General features: G+C 39.3%; 1 pseudogene; it reads right to left on the reverse strand.

The window, feature by feature from the left end:
• LOC114282710 (putative E3 ubiquitin-protein ligase EDA40) overlaps positions 1-22,024 on the reverse strand; it is a 70,447-nt pseudogene extending 48,423 nt beyond the window's left edge.
• Between the last annotated feature and the right edge of the window lie 1,073 nt (positions 22,025-23,097).

Below are 23,097 nucleotides of genomic sequence, written 5' to 3' on the forward strand. Positions count from 1 at the left end.
CATTTGTTTCATTTTTGCATTCCGTGTGGCATACGTGTCACACTTGTATCATTTCGCATCTAATGAGGCACGCGTGTCTCATTTGTATCATTTTGCATTCCGTGTGGCATACGTGTCACACTTGTATCATTTCGCATCTAATGAGGCACGCGTGTCTCATTTGTTTCATTTTGCATTCCGTGTGGCATGCATGTCACACTTGCATCATTTTGCATCTTATGAGGCACGCGTGTCTCATTTGTATCATCTTGCATCTTGCTTCATTTGCATCGGCATGCGTGTCACATGTTCGCTGGTATGTGTGTCGTCATTAGCATTGGCATGCGTGCCTCATTCTTGCATTGTCATGCGTGTTTAGGCGGTCTGGCGAGACGTTAAACACGCGCGTCGGTCTGGCGAGACCTTAAACACGCGCGCCGGTCTGGCGAGACCTTAAACACGCGCGCTGGTCTGGCGAGACCTTAAACACGCGCGGTCTAGGAGACCTTAAATCCTTGGAAGGTGCAAAACCTTCGGCACATTGATGTGTGCAGTTCATTTGCATTGTCATCCATATTGCTAACAACATTGTACCTGTTAAGTTTGTTTTCTTTTCAGGCACAATATTGTATGTACGGTTCATTTGAGGCTGGAGCAACCAGACGAACCGCGCAGGTATCTCCGGTCTAGGAGACCTTAAATCCTCGGAAGGTGCAATTCCTTCGGTGTTTGTCATGCCCGAACGACTTTCGGTGGTCTGGTAAAGCCACCTGCCTATGTTTGCGATGAGTTCCTAGAAGACCAACTAGGACGGTGGAAACTAGAGCTCGAACGGCTTATGCCTAGAACGCAAAGGTTCGGGAGTTCCGAGACTAAAGTCTGGTTTAAATACCCAGGGGTGTATCCTCGGCTTGAAATCTGTATGGAAGCCCCATAGATTGAGGCAGCATGTCGGCGCCTCAGTTCTGGATACTGAACCAACCTAGTATATCGCCCTCTTGGTAAGATAGGGAAAGTTGCAATCATAGCCATTGCATCATAGTGCATTGTCATGCATTTCCATTGTAGCTTGCATGCATCCATTGCATTTTCCCCAGTAGATCGCATCATACTGCATTGTCATGCATTTTGTAAATATCCATTCCATTGCATATTTGTAGATATTGCATTATAATTTGCATGCATTCATTGCATTACATCCACCTATGGCTCGCGCCTTTCCATGATTGAGCTTGGTTTGGTATGTGCCCTTACTTTTCACGTTAAAGCACAGTTCTGCATGTGTACGCGCCTATTCCACGCTGGTATGTTGGTTTGAGGGTTGCGGCACCTTTTCTGTGTTAGACATGGCTTGTATGCGTACATGTTTTTCCTAGGCAAGATTTGGTTTGGCCCGCGTGCCATATCCATTGCATTTTAGTTTACATGCATCCACCGCATTACTTCCATCTATGGCTTGCGCCTTTCCATGTTGAGCTTGGTTTGGTATGTGCCCTTACTTTTCAAGTTAAAGCACAGTTCTACATGTATACGCGCCTATTCCACGCTGGTATGCTGGTTTGAGGGTTGCGGCACCTTTTCTGTGTTAGACATGGCTCGTATGCGTACATGCCTTTCCTAGGCAAGATTTGGTTTGGCCCGCGTGCCATATCCATTGCATTTTAGATTACATGCATTCATTGCATCACCTCCACCTATGGCTTGCGCATTTCCATGTTGAGCTTGGTCTGGTATGTGCCCATACTTCTCGTGTCGAAATATAGTTCAGTAGACCGTTCTATGTTAGACGTGGCTTGTATGCGTACATGCCTTACCTAGGCAAGATTTGGTTTGGCCCGCGTGCCATATCAATTTCATCTCCCCAGCATATCCATATATATATATATATATATATATATATATATATATTACATTGTAGTGTAATTTTTGCATCCGGCATTAGGATCATTGTCCTTTCTCCAGCGGGTTGTTTCCCCACTTATGTCAATCCCCCCCCCCAATACTTGTTCTTGTGTCTGTCTACAATGCTCATAGTTCAGTTGACCGTTCTATGGTAGACAGACTTGTTACCTCCATCAATCTATTTGACATAGGTGTGGTTTCGAACCACTCGTGATTGGATCGTGATTCAATTGCTTTGCATTTTAGTTTGCATTGTTTATACATTGTTTTGTATATATTGCATATCATTTTGCATCCATTCTTGCATTGTCATGCATGTTGCTAACGATATTGTACCTGTTAAGTTTGTTTTCTTTTCAGGCACGATATTGTATGTACGGTTCATTCGAGGCTGGTGCAACCAGACGAGCCGCACAGGTATTGTATCCTCCGAGTGAGACGTATTGAGAATTGCATAATTCTCTTACATCCTTTCTGCATTGTAGTGTAGTTTGGTGTATGCTGGCTTAAAACTGTCCCATGTGTGCTTCGTTACAGCTTTCTTTGCATGATCATAAGTTATGTCCGGCTCTGTGCATTGTCTTGCATTTTGCCCCTGCCTTCGGGCGCATATCTTGTTTGTCTTGCATGCTTTCGTCTAAGTCTTCGGCCTTGTCAAAAATGGGTCGTCTCTGGGCTTCGACATTCACTCCCGTCATTGTTATGACTTTCGAGTTCTGTCAAAGAGGGGCAACTGTAGACACCCCATTTTTGACCGTCCTCAAGACTTGGACGTCACCGTTTGAACACTCGGTGATTATCCATGTTTGTGTTCATTTGGAGTTCCCGGAGGTCTCGGCTCGCGCGCCTTACCTCAGGATCCCCGAACTCAATCGTTTAGTGTCTGGTTTCACACCAAACACTTGTGTTTTTGCTTGGAGGGCCAGGGAATGCCTTGTGAGGCATCCCCACTCATCACCGGCAGTGGCTAGACGTCACCGGCTGGTTTTTGCTGCCATCGGCACTATTTGTTGCTGGTCGGCATCTTTTGTTGCAGGTCGGCACTATTTGTTGCCGGCCGGCACTCTTTTTTGCCAAAATGACATTTTTGGCCGGCCGACTACTGTGCATCTGCTTTTGCAGATATTTTAAGACAGCTGTCTTGCTTTTTGCTCCCCTCCATACACGTGTATGGACGGATCTCCCTCTTATGAAGCTTGTCTTGTAAGCTTTACAAGACAAGAAGTTCTATAAAGAGAGGGGCTCTCTCTTGTTGCAAGGGTTAGACACTTGAGATATTTTAGAGAGCTTAGACAGCCATTTTTAGGGTTTGAGTTCTAGGGTTAGGGTTTGATACACATTATCTCTCTCTTTTTCCCTCTTGTGTGTGTTAAAGTGTGTTTGTGTCTTACTATTGCACACAAACACATAGTGTTTCACCTTCCTTTGGCTCCTGAGGTTCTAAGGGGCTGATTTTGGTATTTGGTGTTGGATTCAAGCCAAGGAGGGCTATTGGAGCACCATTGTTGAAGAGGTCTTCAAGGGTGAGAATCTTACCCCTTTTTACCCCATTTTTGCATTGTATTTCTACCTGTCTTAAATTCGTTTTTGAGCTTGGTGTATAATACAAAAAAGTTCTGCTTTTTAGCCCTCTTGATTGTTTATTTAGGGTGTTTTGTGGTTTGAGGGTGTTTGACCCCTCTTAGGCATTGAAAGGCCTCATTTTGTGCTATTTTGTGCTAGTTTCGAGACTTTGGTGTTTGGGCCTCTTCACCACTGAAATCTTGAGGGATTTCAGTGGTGGAGATGGTGCCTTGAAGTCTCTAAAAGGAGAGGGCCACCCCCTCTCCTTGTTGTCCTTGAAATGGACCATTTTTGGCCTCTTGAGGGAGCACCATGTTAGAGTGTGTATTGACCATGCGTTGGCTGTTTTTTGTGCTTAATATGTCATATTATGCCTCTGTTTTTTGTTGGTTTTAGTACACCATGCATGCTTAGAATACCTACCATGTAATGCCATGTTATTGCCTCAATGTGCTTTAGGTTGTTAGCCCTTATTGGAGCATGTTTTAGGCTTAGTCTTGTGAAGGTCTTGTACATATTTTGCCATGTCTTAGGTCTGTCCATAGTTGTTTGGGTCGGATTTAGCATGCTTAGTATACCCCTTTGCATTCCGGCTTGTTAGCCTTAAGTATGTGAATGTATAGCATGACATTTTTGCATTGATTTGGTGCTTTGGAATCATCCACCATGTCATTTCAGTCCTATTTGCATGCCTATATGTTTACCTTGGATACATCTTTAATGCTTTGGAAGCTTGTGTAATAGGCTCCATGTTTTGGTGATTATGCATGCCTTTGTTTTTTGAGCCACTTAGATGCCATCTAAGTGATCCTTAGGCCTTGTCTTAATGTGCTAAAACTCTGTTTTTGGTCAATAAGTTCATACCATGTTTGGTCTTGCTAAGTGTAGTTCAATACCCCATCGGTTTACTTTGAGCACTTAGGCCATTTGTTGCATGTTTGGCTTGATTTATTGCTTAATTTGGCTCCATGTTTAACATGATTTTCAATGCTTATGTTGCATGCTACATGTCCATGATTACCCCTTTCAAATGTGTTTGAGAGTTGTCGAATTTGTGCCTAAGTGTTGGCCTTTAATCATGCGCATGTGTGTATGTATTTTGGTCCTTTATTTATAGCACTTTGGCCCTTGTTTTAGGCCTAATTAGAGCTGCCTAAATCATGTATAAGTCTATCTTTTCATCCATTTGCATTGGCTCATGTTTACTTGTATGCTTGCATAAGTGCCTTGCCATGCCATGTTGCATCCTTAGCTTGCATGCCTAGGTTGCATTGCATCTTGCATGCATGCTTTGTTCCTTGACTTGGTGATAGGAATTGGGCCTTGATTTGTTTGTTTGGTTTGCATTTCATTTGACATGAAAGTTGCACACTTGGTCACTCGGGCCATCATGCATGGAAATGCATGATTGGTGGTCCGAGAACCGAGAAATATGTCCCTTTGAGTCATTACCATGATAAGAGACATGATTGGTGCATATATGCCTTGAATTGTGCTGCCATGCTTTGCCTTGCCCTCTGTTGCTGTCAATTGCAGATTCTGCAGGAACACTCTGCCGACCGGCAATTTCTAGTGCCGACCGGCAATCATTTCCCTGCCGATAGATTCATCCTGTGCCGGTGGTCACATGTTACTGCCGGTGGCAATCCCATGCGGCCGGTGGTGTTCTCTAATGTCCAAGGAAGCAGTTCTGAGGTTTTGGCAGCCTCCAGAGGAGTAAAGGAAGGAAAACAGAGGCAGCCTATGCATGGCGGTGCATTTCCGAGCAAGATCCGGGCATGCGCTGCATTTGGCTCTCCTCCCGAGGCGGTTTACTGCTTTTTCTAGATTAATTAATTTGCTTAGTTGATTAGGCAATTTGTAATATTTAATTAGCTTGCGTAGTTAATTAATTTGTAATATTTATTTGGTCCCTCTGAGTGAGGGAAAATTTGTAATAAGTGTGGGTGAGTGTGTGAATGTCTTCCAATCCCTACTTCTTTCTTCCCTTTTACTTACCCGCTTTGATGGTTAGTATTAGGGAATCTTTAAAATTAGCATACCTTATGCTACGCATGCGTGCATTCATGCATTTGTATTGCATGCACCAGGCTCAGTACATCACGCTAACTACATTTGTACTTCAAATTCAAAACTGAATATGTGATAGTTGTGCATTTTCACATGCCATGTTTAGGTTAGCCGAGCCTATTCTAGCAACATTTTGTATGCGATGCATTAGGCACTTAACATGGACTTGGATCATGCATGTTTGCTAACGAGTTTTTTGTTTTGGCACGGAGTACTATGTAAGTATTTTAATGCTTTAGCATCCCGCATACGTGTGAGTGTTGCCATGACAGTATGCTTGCCATGCAGCTAAATGCTTATGTGATAAATTGTTTGAATGCCCGTGGGTGAAGGTTGGATTGTTTGAGTTGGAAAAACTCGTTGAAATCCGTATTTTAGCCTACTTGCGAGTAGCAATTTCCAAAGCGCTTTTCAAAACAAACGGATATGCAATGCATGTTTCCAAATTAGACAATCGAGTCTATGCTTGTTTGCCGCGCGCATAACATAGTAATTCTAGGCTAATAATTGGAATAAGAACACGTAACGTTTTCAAAATCGGATATCATGGTTAGTAGAGGCCGGTCTCCGGACCGGGCGAAAGGGGGTGCTCATAGCTGACCTTCCCCGATCGTACCCAAGCTCCCGAGCCGAGACAACTCCGGTGATGACGGACATGTGGCCTTCGGCACCGAGTCAGGGTTTCCTAAATTTCCCCATTAAAAGAAATATTTAGGTGGCGACTCTGTATCTGGCAAAGCAGTCCATGTTTGGCACTTCTTTAAAAAAAAAATCTGTTTCTCAAAACGATTTGCCGGATTTAGACTCTTTGGTTCAAGATTAAGAACCGTGACAAAAATCGAGTCCGAACTGTAGTAGCGCGGGCGCGTCTACACTCTTCTGTACCATTTCAATTAGAGAAGCAACCAGCTAGAGCAGGCCCTCTGTGTACTTAATCAGTGCCTCCAAGTGCATTTGAATGATCAATATCTAGAGTACTTAATATCTAGAAATGACGAGTGCAATTACAAGTTGTAAAGTGTGGTTCATACCTGAGGTGCGCTACGGGCTCTGACAAACCCGTGCCTTGCCTCAGGTGGCTCTATCACAATCTGATAAGTTGACCTAGTTGGCCACCAACATGTAAGCGCAGTGGGAATCGCCTGCCAACAAGCAACCTGCACAACGGGAGGGCCCCCCCAATATCGGCCTCGATCTCCTGAGCAGCCTCACCCGCCACGAGGGCACCTACTGCATCGCCCGTGTGAATGCCCGTTAGGGGTGGCATGAGATGAATTTGGATAAAATTCACATAATCACCCTCTGCTCTAAAATAGTCGGCATCCAGGCCCACCATAAACTAAATAAAAGCTCTAGTTTGGAGGCTATCGGCTATCCTTATGGATGTTGGGGATGGCATAGGAACGACTGTGACAAGTGAGCCCAGAGTCTAGCGTATGAAACGCTCACCTAAGAACCAGGCCCGACAAAGTGGGCCCTCCAACAAAATTCAGAATTGAGATATGCCCAAGCCTTGACATACTGGTCCCTCACTCCTGCTGGCACCGTCACCCAAGGCTGCCACGTAATCTGCAAATAGAGAATGTACAAATTGTTAGTTACCGTCAGTTGTCGAAGTATGAACAGAACAGTAGTAAGCGCGAATGACTGTGAGTTTTAGATTACCTTATGGGCAACCACCGTATCGAAGTATCGGCAGTAGAAGGCGAATTTCATATCGTCGCGGCTCTGGCGCTGGCACCGGCCGTCGTATCATTGCAAGTAAGGCACGATGGGAGGGATTTCATCCACTGGCTCTTGAGCTAGAGCCAGGAAATAAGTGTAAACCCATAGCAACAAGAAAAGGCCAGTATTGTTAAGCACAATCTGTCAACAGATATAGAATAGAAAGTACAAAGCAGAAAGCACAATCTGTCAACAGATATAAAATAGAAAGTGCAAAGCAAAAAGCACAATGTGTCAACAAATATAGAACATAAAGTGCAAAGTAGAAAGCACGATGCGTGAACTGATATTGAACAGAAAATGCAAAAGCAGAAAGGTGTGGTGCATACCTCCCAGGCTCACCAGCATTCTCCGACCCGTTCTCCCTTCGTGCGGGAAGTGGAACTCATATAGCCGTAGAGTGTGGCGAGACCAGCTCCACGCTAGTCGTAAAACTAGACTCGAGGCATGGTCACGAGGGCACTCAGTAAGTACAAACCCACGGTGTTCCACCTGTTTGTAAACAAGGTGGTATCGAGGAGGAATATGAAGAAGCTCCGAACGTACTACTCTACCTCCTCCTATGTCTCGGGCTCACTCCCGCTGAAGTGCTTGAAAAACCAGCTATATCTTACCATCGCTGGCCTGCATAAAGGTGGGCGCACTTCAAACAGGTAGATCCAAGCCACCTCCCACTCGCCCATATCCATGTCAAAGGGAATCAGATCACCCCCTACTCCTAAGCCTGTGATCATAGAAAAGTCATAGGGAGTCATCGTCGTCTCCCCAGCGGAAGAGAAGTGGAAAGAGTTGGTGGTGTCCCACCACATCTTCACCAACGCTCAGAGTAGAGCCCGACTCACCATGTGTCTTGAGAGCCCGGTGCAGAATAAGCCAAAGTTGGCCTCATCAACAAGGTTGTGCACCTCGGGCGGGAGCTCATGATACCAATCTATGGTTGCCACTACCTCGTAAGCCCTGCAAGAATGAGAGTCCCCCTGTGGCAAAGAAAGAGTGAATCAGATGAAAGACAGTGATAAAAGAGCAGCCAGATGAAAGGCAGTGTAAGAAATATAGTCAAACAAAAGGCAAGAAAGCATGAAAATAAAGTTTGTACCTCAGAAGCGCCGTAGGAAATGTGGGAGTACGGCTTTCTCAACAAAATGTCCTCTAGAATGCCACCGATGAAATCGTCGAAACGCATCATGCCTTCAAGTGCCAATATGTGCGTGCTAGGATGATAAGTGGTCGGATCAAAGGGACGTATCCTTAATGGTAGTGGCTCAGGTTCGAGCCCTGGCGCGAACTTTACCTCGAAGTTGGCTGCAAGGCCTTCTGCCGCCTTGCCAGCCTTAGTGACCGCCGACTTCTCGACCTCAACAAGGGGTGAAAGTGCATGTGGAACCTCAAGAAGAGCATCAGCATGAGGAATGTCAGCTGCTATTTGAAAAGTGGGTGAAGACTGGTGAAAAAGTGAAGAAAATGAAGAAAAATGGGAAAAACTTGGAAAAAGTCAACCCTAGGAGAGAGAAAATGGGAGAAAAAAATCAAAACACAAGAAAGTTCAAAAAACCAGAGAGAAACTCGAGGGAAACAAGCCCGAAGTGGTGAAAATGCAAAAAAAAAAAAAATCAACAAAAACAAAATCTGATCGGTTCAAAGTGTAGAGGATCAAAGAGAGTTTATGAATAAAGTTTACGTGGGGCATTCAAAAACGCATATAAAGTACAAATCTAGAGAGATGAAGCACCCAGAGAGAGAGGGAGAGTGTTTTCGGGCTTGGGTGTGTGAGGAAATGAGGTGTGGTGGTGTACTTAAATAGACCCGAGCCGAAATCCCTATTCTACCCCCGATTTTGCATTAATGACCGGTAGGCCTCATTTGTGGCCGACAGCCCTCATTTGTGGCCGACAACCCTCATTTGTGGCCTAGTGCTGGTTTTGTTTCTTTTTTGCCATGTTTGGGAGGTTCTCTTTTGGGTCCAGATTGATTTTCGAGGAGCTCGAAACTAGGTTCCAATTGCACCGTTCCCAATACTCGTTGTGTTCCAGCGCGCGAGCATGCCTTACGTGCCAATATGAATGAGGTGTATCCTTTTTGAGCATGTTGCAATGTCTCTAAGGGGTAACTCAGAGGTTGTTGTCGAACATCACTTTTGTTCGTTTTGTCAAGTTACATATTTGTTCTCTTTTGTTGCATCGAACGTGGGTTTTAACATACACTTATGTTGCACGCGTGCCCTACATCGTTCATGATTCACATGCTTACACAGTACATGTCTTCAATTTTGCATAGAGCATGCTTTCATTTTGGACATGCTTTTGATTCTTACATAGCACAATCATGCATAGAACATGCTCTTGTTTCTTGCATAGAACATGCTTTCAATTAACATCATATGTCGGTTGTGTATAATCTTGCATGAAACATGCATTATCACTGTATTCATTTTCAATCTTGTTCACTTTGTACATCTATCGAACCTGTTCACTTTGTGCATCTATCGCACACACATGTTCACTTTGTGCATCTATTGCACGCACCTGTTCACTTTGCGCATTTATCGCACCTGCTCACGTCGTGCATCTATTACACACTTTCACTACATTGCATATTTCTCATACAATCTCACACCTTTTGCATCTATCTTAGTATGGATGAAATGCGACCCTGAGCAATTTTGCTCCTTTTTTCACGATTTCAGCGTGATTTGAGTATTTCAGGACACGTGAAATGCAACCTTGAGTTGTTTTTCTCCTCTTTGCATGATTTCAGCATAATTAGAGTATCTTAGGACGCGTAAAACGCGACCCTGAGCGGTTTTTATCTCTGGATGCGTGAAATGTGACCCTGGGCGATTTTTATCTCAAAGCACGTGAAATGTGACCTTGAGCGGTTTTTCTCCTCTTCTCAATATTTTAGCGTGATTAGAGTGTATTAGGATGCATGAAACGTGACCCTGAGTAGTTTTTATCTCAGGACACACGAAACACGACTCTGAGCGATTTCGCTCCTCTTTTCACGATCTCAGCATGATTAGAGTATCTCAGAACGTATGAAACGCGACCCTCAGGGATTTTTATCTCAGGATGAGTGAAACGTCACCTTGAGCGGTGTTTCTCCTCTGCTCACGATTTCAGCATGATTAGAGTATCTCAAGACGCATGAAACACGGCCCTGAGCAGTTTTTCTCTCCTCTTTTCATGGCTTCGGCGTGGTTAGAGTGCGTGCTTTTAGTTTTTCCCGCGTGAAACGTGGTTGGACTTCTTGCTATTACTTATTGCATCTATTATTGGTTAGTTCATTGTCTTGCATGATCATGAGCTTTCAAAATAGCCAGTTTTGCGAGGCATGTGAGTCCATCTTTCAAAGTGTATTTCTCATGCATATCATTTGCATTATGCCCTAGAACTATGCTAGTTTGATTCCCTACAAAAGGATACGTAGGCAGTTTTCGGGCTCAACTATTTTATTTTATGTCTTGATTGCTTGCCTAAGTCTTACTGCCTTGTCAAAATGGGTCGTCTCTATGCTTTGACATTCACTTACGTCATTTCATGACTTTGAGTTCCATCAAAGAGTGACAACTGTAGACATCCCCTTTTTTATGGCCCTTAAGACTTGGGCGCCACTGATTGATCACCCGATGACGAATGTGTATGCTTGTCAAATGCTTGATTTCCTTAACAGGAAACCTCAGTTTGAACCTACAAACCTTGTGCCTTGTTTTGGAACAAAACAGTGGTTTTTCAGGCCTGAGCATCCAAGGATGTGCAGACCCATTAGTGTGGCATGTCGCTCACTAATGTGGCCTACTAGCCACTAGTGCAAAAAACTAGATATTTTCTACCAACTGTCTCCACAGATACATGCATCATTCCAGCTGTGTTTGTAAGGATATTTTCGAGGGTCTCTGATATATTTCTATATATAGATGACCCTCCCTTTTGTTAGAGAGGTTTAGAAAAAAAAAATGAACTTAGAAAATTTTGGAGAGCAAATTTTGGAAAATTTCTCTCTCTACAATTCTCTCTCTCTCTCTCTCTCTCTCTCTCTCTCTCTTGCAACTTACATAACCTTTACCTAAACATTTCAAACCAAACCTAGAGAGTTCCATGTTGAGGTGATTTGAGTTTGCATTTTAGCTCTTGAGGTTCTTGAGAGTGTGAAATAGTGGTTTGGGAAGTCAAGGGATCATTCCACTTCAAGAGGTATACATTCTAGTTCTTTTGTACCATCTCTTTCTCATATTTTCTTTCTATTTTTGAGTTGTTTATTACCTATATTTTTATGCTGAAACTTGTTGTTTAAGGCCATTAAAGTTAGAGGGGTTGACAACACTTCTTTGAACTTGCTTCTAAGGCCTTTGCCCTTGTGTTTCTCATCTTCTCATTAACTATTTTTCATCTTTTTACCACTGATTTTCAGAGGCTAAAATCATGTTTTGAAGTCCCAAAAGTGGAGGGGTTAGCCTCCTCTTCTTGTGCTTGTGTGCTAGTTTTAATCCCACAAGATTTTAGCTTGTTGTTGTAGTTTTTTTTTTTTCCTTCTTAATTCCAACACTTTTTTGGACTGTTTTAGGACTGTTTTTATGAGTTAGTTTCATTCATGGTTCATATAGTATGCTTGTAGTGTGATGATCCTCATAGGCTTTGTGATTTAGGCTTAACCACAAAACTATTTGAGTTGATAGCCTTTATTTCTTGTTTTTCATACTTGTGTTCACCTCGAAGAATCTCTGCAACCTCCCTCATTTCTTGGCTTTTTCTCTTTGTTTTGAGAGTCGCTCCAAAAAGAGTGTTGTTTAAGCTTGAAGTGGTCTTATTGTGCTTAATGGTTTAATCCCTTTAGGGGTTCATTACCAACGGCATGATTTCCCTCTCATTCCTAAAATAACATTTGGTTTGGTACTTTTCCCATAAGTGGACTTAAAGCTTAATATTGGACTTAATTGACTCATGAATGGAAGGTAATTATAATGGAGTAATAAAATTGGGGTTAAAATGAAGCAAGATAATAAAATGATTTGGCGTTCAATCAGACGTTAATTGAACACATGGAGACTTGGGTCATTTCATACTCGTTAGTGATGAAATGGTTTAAGTTTCCAAGGTCATCCACTTCCCTTGATCAATCCATAATAGGAAGGAGGTTTTGAGAGTCTTTTATTATCAAAATTGTATCCCTTGGTTCATAAGTCATCATACAATGAAATTACGTCGATTGTTGACTTATGAATCAAGCTAACCCCTCATTTGAGATATTTGATGATATGGAGAGGTAGGGTGGACAAACATCCCTTGAGAATGCTCTGTTTGTGCTATATTTGTTCTTTGTTGCTGTAGGAAAAAACCAACATTAGTCGCTAGCAGGCCACTACTTCTGGGTTGTCGGCTACTTTTCTTTTCAACTAGGCAGTATCCTTTTTCTAGCATAGTAGAGTAGAGGCTGTGGTGGAAAAACAGTGCAATTTTCTAAATGTGCAATAGAGGCATTCCAGTAGCCAAACAAGGGATTTTTTTCGAGTGGAAATCCGCATGCATGCATGGGTCAACCTTCATTCCCCTAGGCTCATAATGGTTAATTAATTAGCTAATTAATTGTGCATTGTAATTATCTAGTTAGTTTTTGTATTAAACTAAGTAGAATAGCTAGTTAATTTTGTGTTGTACTTATTTAATTAGCTGAAGTAGTTAGTTAATTCGTGGTGTTTTAATAATTAGCTAGTGTAGTTGGTTTATTTCATTTGGGTTGTAATAAATTAGTTAAGTAGCTTAGCTAATTTATTCATTTGGACCCTCTTGTGCGAGGGCCAATATGTAATAATGTGTATGTCTTCCAACCCCACGTCTTTCTCCCTTTTATTTATCCGCTTATGATGGATAGAATATAACATCGTGTTTTATTTAGCATATTTAATGTTTGCATCTGCTTGTCTTGCATGCATCGAGGCTCGGTTCATCATTCTAACAAGCATTGTCATTTATTACTTTGTTGAATACGTGTTTAAACTGCATACTATCAAATTGATTCATTAGTAGTCGAGCCTATTAATTGCATCATTGCATGTGTTTCATTAGTCATGTTGCATTAGTTAGGGGCATGTATGTTTTCTAACTCTTTTGTTTCTTTTGGCTTGCCTTGGGGTACGAGGTGAGCATTTTTGTGCTTTAGCATATTGCATGAGTGTGATTGTTGCCATGTCTAGCGTGATTACCATGAGGCTAAGTGCTTAATTGATATAACTCTCGAATGCCTGTGGAAGAAGGCTAATTGCTTGAATTGGAATAAGTTGAGTAATGTGCATATGAGATCACTTTTTCAAGTGGTACATATTGAAAACAATGTTCAAAATAAACATGAAATCAAAGTGTTTCAATTTTTGCAAATTAGTCTATACTTGTGTGCAACACATAGTAATGCTAGACTAATAACCAGAACAAGAGCATATAATGTAAATAAGATTCACATCATGATTAGTAGAGGCTGATCTTTGATCGGGTCAGCGAGGGTGCTCAATTCATGACCTTCCCCTATCGTAGCTAAGTTCCCGAGCCGAGACACTTTGGTGATGATAGATACGTGGCTTTTGGCACGAGTCTTGGATTTCCTAAATTTCTCAAAAATATTTAGGTGGCAACTCTGTAATCTGCCAAACCAATCCATTTTTGAAGTTTTGATTCAAAAGAAAATTTTCAAAAGATTTGTCAGACTTGGACTCTTTTTTATTTATCTATTTCACATTGCACTTGTGAAATCAGATTTAAAACCATGGGAGACCGAACTGTAGGGCTATCGTATCCAAAAGAAGCATGAAAAGTCGAGCTACAGATAGTCACTTTCAAATAATTATGAACTGGGTAGGGTAATGTAATTTATGTAATTTGACAGATTAGAATTGAATACCCAATGGTAACATGACTAACTGAAAAGTTGCATAAATTATTTTAGACCTACATAAGTGATTCTTGACAAGTGGACAATAGATATACCTAAGTTTTGCCGAAAGGAAAAACTTATGTGATATCAATAGTTTATCATTATAATTCTCAAAGCTTTAATACCTATATTTTTCTATCTTATTTTAGTGATAGTTCCCAACTCATTGCACTCTCTTGCATCGAGCGACCCTCTACTTACTGTATCAAATTTTACAGAATGTATGAACATGTTCAGTTTACATTGGGTGTGTTCGACCTCGATATGACATTGCTTGAAGATAAACCTGCAGACATTAATGAATATAGTACTGCAGAACAAATTGCCCTTTCTGAATCTTGGAAAAGGTCCAATAGACTCAATTTGATGTTCATGAAGATGACCATTGCAAATAACATCAAGACCTCATTACCTCAAATTGTTAATGCATTGGAATACTTCAAGACTGTTGAAGATCGATTTGGATCTACTGACAAGTCACTTGCTGCACTATTATGGTTGAATTGATAACAATGAAATATGATGGCAACCGAGGGGTTCAGGATCACATCCTCAACATGGCTGACAAAGATGCAAGCTTAAAATGTTAGGGATGCAAGTTGATGAAACTTTCCTCGTGCAGTTTATTCTCAACTCACTTCCATCATAGTTCAAGGCATTCAAAATTCACTATAACGAATAAACATAAGTGGAATTTGAATGAGTTGACTAATATGTGTGTCCAAGAGGAAGTGAGGTTGAGGGAGAAGGACGTCAAACTGCATTGGCTGTAACTCATGGAGCTCTAAAGAAAAAGAATGGTAAGTTTGTAAAATCAAAGAAAAATCCACCAAGAAAAAAAATGAACATGGGGAAGAAAATTAGGCTCAAAATGGTCTCACTGTCAAGTGTTACTTTTGTGGCAAGAAGGGACATGTAAAGAAAGACTGCAGCAAACGAAAGGCTTGATTCAAAAAGAAAGGTAAGAAATTTTCTTTTGTTTGCTATGAATCAAATCTTGTTGAAGTACCTTCTAATACTTGGTGGATTGACTCTAGGGCCATGACCCATATTACAAATGACATGCAGGGATACCTCTCAACTAGGAAACTAAAAGAAAGTGAAAGATTTGTCTATATGGGGAACCGTCCCAAAGCTGAAGTCGTAGCTGTAGGAACCTACCGACTGATCTTAGAGACGGGTCATTAGATGGATCTAGAAGACACTTTTTATGTTCCTTCAATTTCTAGGAATTTAGTTTCGTTATCCAAATTAGATCGTGTTGGATATTCAGTTTTATTTAGTTGTGGAATACTCAATTTAATGTTTAATTCAATAATGATTGGTTCTGGTAATTTATGTGATGGTTTATATAAAATTACCTTAAATCATGAGTGCGCAGAATCATTAGTAACTCTGCATTCGAATATTGGTTTAAAACGTGGTGTAATTAATGAAAAATCTTCAATCTTGTGGCATAGACGGTTGGGGCATATCTTTAGAAATAGAATTGAAAAATTGGTGAAGAATGGGATTTTGGAAAACCTATACTTCACTGATTTTGAGAAATGTGTGGATTGCATTAAAGGAAAGCAAACCAAACACACCAACAAAGGTGCCACAAGAAGTAATGAGCTTTTTACGATAAATCACATAGATATTTGTGGGCCACGCAACATCCCATGTCTTAGTGGTGAAAAATATTTTATCACATATATAGATGACTTCACACGTTATGGATATGTGTATCTAATTCATGAAAAGTCTCAGACTGTTGACATCCTTAAGGTGTACATAACTGAAGTCGAGAAACAATTAGATAGAAATGTTAAAATCATGAGATCAGACAGGGGTGGTGAATATTATGGTAAATATGATGAGTCAGGCTAAAATCTTGGCCCATTTACCAAATTCTTAGAAAAGAAAGGCATTTGTGCTCAATATACAATGCCTGGAACACCATAGCAAAATGGAGTTGCTGAAAGGCATAATCGTACACTTAAAGATATGGTTAGGAATTTGTTAAGTTACTCAATTGTACCCATTTCACTGTGGGTGAAGCTTTAAAGACTGCAATGTATATCTTAAATGGGGTTCCTAGTAAGGCGGTCCTAACAACTCCTTTTGAGTTGTGGACTGGTAGGAAACCTAGTTTGAGACACTTACATATTTCTGGTTGTCTAGCAGAGGCAAGAATCTTCAACCCACAAGAGAAAAAGTTGGACTCGAGGACAATATCTGGATATTTCATTGGTTATCCAAACAAGTCTACAGGGTACAAATTTTATTGTCAATCACAGTACGAGAATAGTAGAGAATGGTAGTGCTAGATTCCTAGAGAATGGTGAAATTATTGGAAGTGAAAAAATACGAATGGTGAATTTCAAGGAAATTAGGGTGGATATGCCAACATTTGGCCCTTATCGAAAAATTGTTGTTCCTCAGACTATTCCACAAACTGAGGGAAACGAACAACATGATGAAAATCGTTCACCACCTCCTGTTTCACCACTTCATGAAGATACCACCATTGAAAATATTGTAGAACCACCACATCCGACAGTTCTGAGAAGATCTCAAATGGAAAGAAAGCTTGCCATTCTAGATGATTACATGGTGTATTTACACGAATCAGATTTTGATATTGGGATTAACAAAGATCTCGTCTCATTTTCACAAGCCATGAATAGTGATGATTCTACTAAATGGGTCAATGCTATAAATGAAGAGTTAAAATCCATGGAACATAATAGTGTTTGGAATGTCATCGAATTGCCTAATAATTGTAAAATGGTCGGGTGTAAATGGATCTTCAAGACCAAGCATGACGCAAAAGGCAATATCAAATGATTTAAAGCCAAACTTGTTGCCAAGGGTTTTACTAAAAAAGAAGGCATAGACTATACAAAGACCTTCTCTCCAGTATCTAAGAAGGACTCGCTTAGAATCATCCTAGCATTGGTAGCTCATTATGACTTAGAGTTGCATCAAATAGATATGAAAACTATTTTTCTAAATGGAATTTGGATGAAGAAATTTATATGGAGCATCCAAAAGGATTTGCAAAGAAAGGTAAAGAACATTTAGCTTGCAAATTAAAGAAATCCATATATGGCCTTAAACAAGCTTCCAGACAATGGTATTTAAGGTTTAATGATACCATTACCTCCTTCGGATTTAAGGAAAATGTAGTTGATCAGTGCATATATCTGAAGGTTAGTGGGAGTAAGTTCATTATTTTAGTGCTATATGTGGATGACATTTTGTTAGCTAGTAATGACCTTGGCTTATTGCATGAAACCAAGGAATATCTCTCCAAGAAATTTAAAATGGTCGATATGGGTGAGGCAGGCTATGTTATTGGTATAGAGATCTTTAGGGATCGATCTCGAGGATTGCTAGGACTATCTCAGATAGGATATATTGATCATGTTTTGAAGAGATTCAATATACAGTTTTGTTCAGTCAGTGATGCACCAATCATGAAGGGTGATAAATTAAGTGAAAAATAGTGTTTAAGAAATGACTAGGAAAGAAAAAAAAATGAAGGACTTTCCATATGCATCAGCTATAGGGAGCTTGATGTATGCTCATACATGCACCAGGCCAAATATTAGTTTTGCAGTTGGAATGTTGGGAAGATTCCAAAGTAATCCTGGAATCGAACATTGGAAAGTAGTGAAGAAAGTTATGAGATATCTTTAGGGAAAAGAGGACTATATGCTCATGTATAGGAGATCAAAACAGTTGGAATTGATTGGATACTCAAACTCAGATTTTGCTGGTTGTCTTGATAGTAGAAAATCTACATCAGGTTTTGTTTTTCTACTAGCTAGTGGAGCAATTTCATGGAAAAGTATGAAGCAGTCCACTATTGCTTCATCTACTATGGAGGCTGAGTTTGTGGCATGCTTTGAGGTTGCGAAATTTTATTTCAGGACTTGGTATTGTTGACTCAATTGCCAGGCCGCTGAACATATATTATGACAATGCCGTAGTAGTTTTCTTTTCTAAGAATGTAAAGTACTCTAGTGGTTCCAAACACATGGAAGTAAAGTACTTAGTTGTTAGAGAAAGAGTCCAGAAACAACAAGTGTTAGTTGAAAACTTAAGCACCTCTCTTATGATTGTTGTTCCATTCACAAAGGGATTGCCACCAAAGATATACACAGAGCATGTTATCAGGATGGGTCTTTTAAGCAACCCATGATGTGTATGGATAATCTTGAGTGCTTATTTTTATTTGACATTATTTGCGCAATAATAATTTTGTTTCTGCTTTTCCTGTTCTAACAGTGTGTGTACACATTAATTTGAATATTGATAAACAGGAAATCTCTTAACAAGACAAATTACAGGGGCCTTTCAGGCAAATAATTACATATCTCGATAATGGACTAGGTTAGTGAAGGTTATCGTTGGTGTGGTGCATAGAAGGAAATATGACAAAAATGTTATATAACTGCTATGACTCACATTGGTGATCTGAAGTAATCACAGTATTATTGTTTCTAATATATCTGAACTTATTGGCTATTTTTAAAATTCGTGATCACGTGTCAAAGTTAGTGTGGAATCCAATAAGTCAAAATTTTTATAAATTGCATATTTTTGAAGGAAAAAAAAAATCTCATAGTTGCATCATAATTGGCTTAATGGGACTAGTAGGAGAATATTAGATTTATTTTCTAGTGTGGCCCAATAGCCTACATATTGTTTACATGTTTATTTTATTTGGACTCCACAATTAGATATAACCAATATTTGAGATAAAGTTCAGTAATTAGAATTTTAATACAATTACTCTTCTCAGATAAGAAAAAAACCTTGATGGACAGGAATTCTTCTAATAGAGTTCATCTGGCCCTCTTCTCTCCTTTATATAAGGATGGGTGACTCTCCTTTTATATCAAGTATTTTTCCATCACTCTAAGTTCTATAGTCATCCTAATTAAGAGAGACAGAGAGAAGAAGGTGAGCCAAGAATTCAAGGTTCAACTATTAGGGGTATTTTCTCAACTTCTCTAATTCAATGTTTGACAAAGGTATGTTCGTTTTTATTCTAGAGATGCATTGAATTCAAGATCCTGCAAAGTTCAATTCCACATTATTATTATGATTACATGTACATTAATTTCTTACATCATGATCCCCATGGCTTGCTTTAGTAGTGCAAGCTTGGTCCCTGCCATGTTGCCGCTAACGCCGAGTACCGCGACAAGGTCAATAGGAGCGTGAGGAGTTTGAGAAATTTGTGGCGAGTTAAACTTGATTTTTGTTGGAATTTTGGTCGGAAATTGAAACAAGAGCTTTGATGTGGATGAGACAAAAAAACACAATGACAGAAGAACCCCAAAGCTTCCCCTGCTGCCAAGCCAACACAAAACCCACTACGGACAAAACCAGGCTCAGAGGGAACCACTAGCAGCCATCCTAATCAGGTGGAGGTTAGAGACAATATCATGAACTATATAAAAGCTCTTGTTTAGTTGGTTCCTCACCAACGTTCGCAATGTGTGCTAGCATATGATAGGGTCCCTTCTCGATGCCAACTTTGTTGGGATTGAATTAGTATTCCCTGATGCTCTTTACACTCCCCCCCCCCCCTTTATTGATGTATCTCCATACTTTGTATGCTCATTTCCATCAATAAAGTTTCCTTTCGCTGATCAAAAAAAATGTGGATGAGCATAGTGAAGTCATTATACAAATTTAACTGTGGGACTGTTGGAACTTCAAGGAACGTGTTGATCTTTAATGTCCTGTGAAAATTATTATCTGTAATGTTTGTATTTGAGGAACTTATGTCAACAAACTCAACACTACAACAAATGGCATTTTTTGTGACTAAATTTTTTAATTGCCAAAAGTTATCAAATAAATTTAAAATGGCATTTTCAGCAACTAACATTTTTTGTCGTCAAAAACTTAAATTATTCAGGACGACTAAACTTTTAGTCCCTAATTTTTATTTTTATTTTTATTTTTGGTTCATCTTTTTTTTTTTTAGCTACTAAATGTTTTAGTCTCCTAAAAGCTAATTTTTGTTTAGCTACTAAAGTTTCTCACCGAATGATTTTTTTTTTTTTGCTACTAAATATTTAGCCACCAAAAGTGTTATTTTCTTTTTAATTTTTGTTTGGCTACTAAAGTTTTAGTCGTGAAAACTTTTTTTCATTCTATTTGTTTTAAGCTACTAAAGAATTATTAGTTGCTTGAAGTCATATTTTTTTTGACTACTAAATATTTAGCCGCCAAAAGATTTGTTTTCATTTTAATTTTTTTTTTACCTATTAACTATTTAGTCGCTAAAAATATTTACTCCATTTTTGGCTACCAATTGTTTAGTCGCCAAAAACATCATTTTATGTTTTTTTAAAAAAAATTAATTTGTCCACAACACGTATGTATTCCATGCAACCTATACCAAATATATAAACAAAACAATACATATATTATTACTTATTTCACAATCTGCATCCATTTCACTTACAACCATGCAAAAAGGAATAACTTTTAATATCAAACTCCATACAAACTAAGTATATTTCAACTTAAAATAATAATTCCATACCAAACACCCAATTATACGAAAATCATGTCCTCCCTACACAAAAAATATATTCACTACCATACCAAATGGTAATTTGGCATGATACAAATTACCATGGTAATCTATCACAATAAAAGGTAATCTATATAGCGCAACAATAATTATCCGTTCGATGCCAAAAGTATTCTGTACCGCGCCAAAAGTTATTTGTACGATTAATACAAATCCATACAAAAAGTAGAGGAGGACATAACAGCGGGATTATTCAAAACTGTAATTGTCCTCCGTACACAAAAATTGAATATCCATAAGTCCATGCCAAAAACAAAAAAATCTACATCCATTAGTACCATATAGCATTTGAGGATAAGATCATACTATTTATATAGAATATGAGTACAAAATTGATGTGTTTTGTTTGGTTCTTTGCTTGCATATCAATTGAATTATTTCAGCTCAGCCACATGCTTAGTAGTTTAGTAAAATAAAAAAGTAAAGCTACTATAGTTAACATCACTACAGTTGACATCATTTATTGTTTTGCCTTTTTTGGCAAGTCAAATGAAAGTTCATACACCCTGCTGTATCTCAGTTTGTAGAATTTTATTTTTTTATTTTTAATCAACAACACACTTAAGCAAGAAATAGTACGTTCATGGAAGAAGTCCTTAGTTATGGCATACAAGTTATTTCTGTAGTAAAAAATTGCAGACTGTAAGAACAAATCAACAATTGTCCAAATCAATAAATTACACTACAAGACATAATGCCCCATCAACATTAGACAAATTCTTCAAACTTATTCAATTAATGCATTTTCGCTCCCCCAAAAGCCTTTTGACTAAGTTTAAGGTGTTATCAACACTAACTCCCAACCAACTTGTCATGAGGAATTTGTCTGTGACATCGATAGAGTGGTTTAGGGGCTGTTTTACATTTTCGCCCCCCCAATGTCATTTTTCAATTAGGTTTAAGGTATTTTTTACTCTAACTCCCAACCTACGTGTGCTAATTACATCCCGTCTATCCCAATAGGTCTTATTTGTCATGAGAAAACTACTCGTGACATCAAGAGAGTGGTTCGGGAGCTATTTTAGAGTTAGAGTTAGTAGATTAGTTAGAGTTAACTCATCATGGTTAGTCTTGAGTAATTGTTGTATAATACTCTACATTCATCTGTAAAAAATATAATGAAAGTATAGCTTACAATCAGACTCATCAGTCGCAACAGTCCAAACAGTTCCAACAGTTCCAACTTCTGTAGCAGTTCAAACAACCTTCATCATCAACAACATCCACGTGTGAGAAGCTGCAAGCAGAGTCCAATGATATCATTCCATATCCATTATAATATCTGTTAGATATTGTTGTAACAGAATTAGTTCAGTAGTTAGTTAGTTAGAGTTAGAGTTAGTAGATTAGTTAGAGTTAACTCATCATGGTTAGTCTTGAGTAATTGTTGTATAAACACTCTACATTCATCTGTAAAAAATGCAGGGAAATAAGATCTCAAATCTTCTTTATGGTATCAGAGCTAGATATTGCTCTCACGAGTTTGAAGGTTCATCAATGGCGACCTTACCTTCTTCTCAGCTTTCCTAAAATCTTTCACTTCTTATCTCCAATCTAAATTCGTTTATTACTGTCAAGCTTGATTCTTCCAATTTCATCATCTGGAAAAATCAATTTCACAACATTCTCAGAGCTACTGGTTTGCTCTGTTATGTTGATGGCTCTACTGCACCTCCTCCTCAATACATCAGAGAGGTACCTAATGATGCATATACTCAATAGATGCTTGTTGATTCACATCTTCTGAGCTGTATTACAACTACATTATCCTCAGTAGTGTTCACCACAGTGTTTCATTGCAAGACTAGTTATGAAGTCTGGAGTACACTTGAGAAACGTTTCACTTCTCTCTCAAGGTCTCATATTCATCAGCACAAGAACATGCTTCATAATGTTGTAAAAACATCCTATTCAATAGAAGAATATCTCTCTCAGATTAAAGCTTTGTCTGATCAATTGGCTATGGCTGCTTCACCAGTTGAAGATGAAGATCTGGTTCTTCTCACATTAAATGGCCTTCCTACTGAATGCAATGCTTTTAAAACCACAATTCGAGCAAGATCTGAATCCATCTCCATGGAAAATCTGTCAGCACTGCTCTGTTCAGAGGCAATTCATGTAGAATCTGTTTCCAAACAGAATTCTACTAATCTGCATGTGGCTTATTCAACTCAAGGTTTTTCTCAGAAAAATTCTACTCCGTCTTCAGATTTTCGCAATTTTTTTGGACATTCTCAATTTAGCAGAGGAAATAAATCTGGTGGTCGATATTTCTCACGAGGAAGAAGAGGTCGAGGTTATAACAACAATTCCTCTGGCTATCACAATTCCTCTGG

Source organism: Camellia sinensis, chromosome 8 (assembly GCF_055761805.1).
Source record: "Camellia sinensis isolate YWXY chromosome 8, ASM5576180v1, whole genome shotgun sequence".
NCBI lineage: Eukaryota > Viridiplantae > Streptophyta > Magnoliopsida > Ericales > Theaceae > Camellia > Camellia sinensis.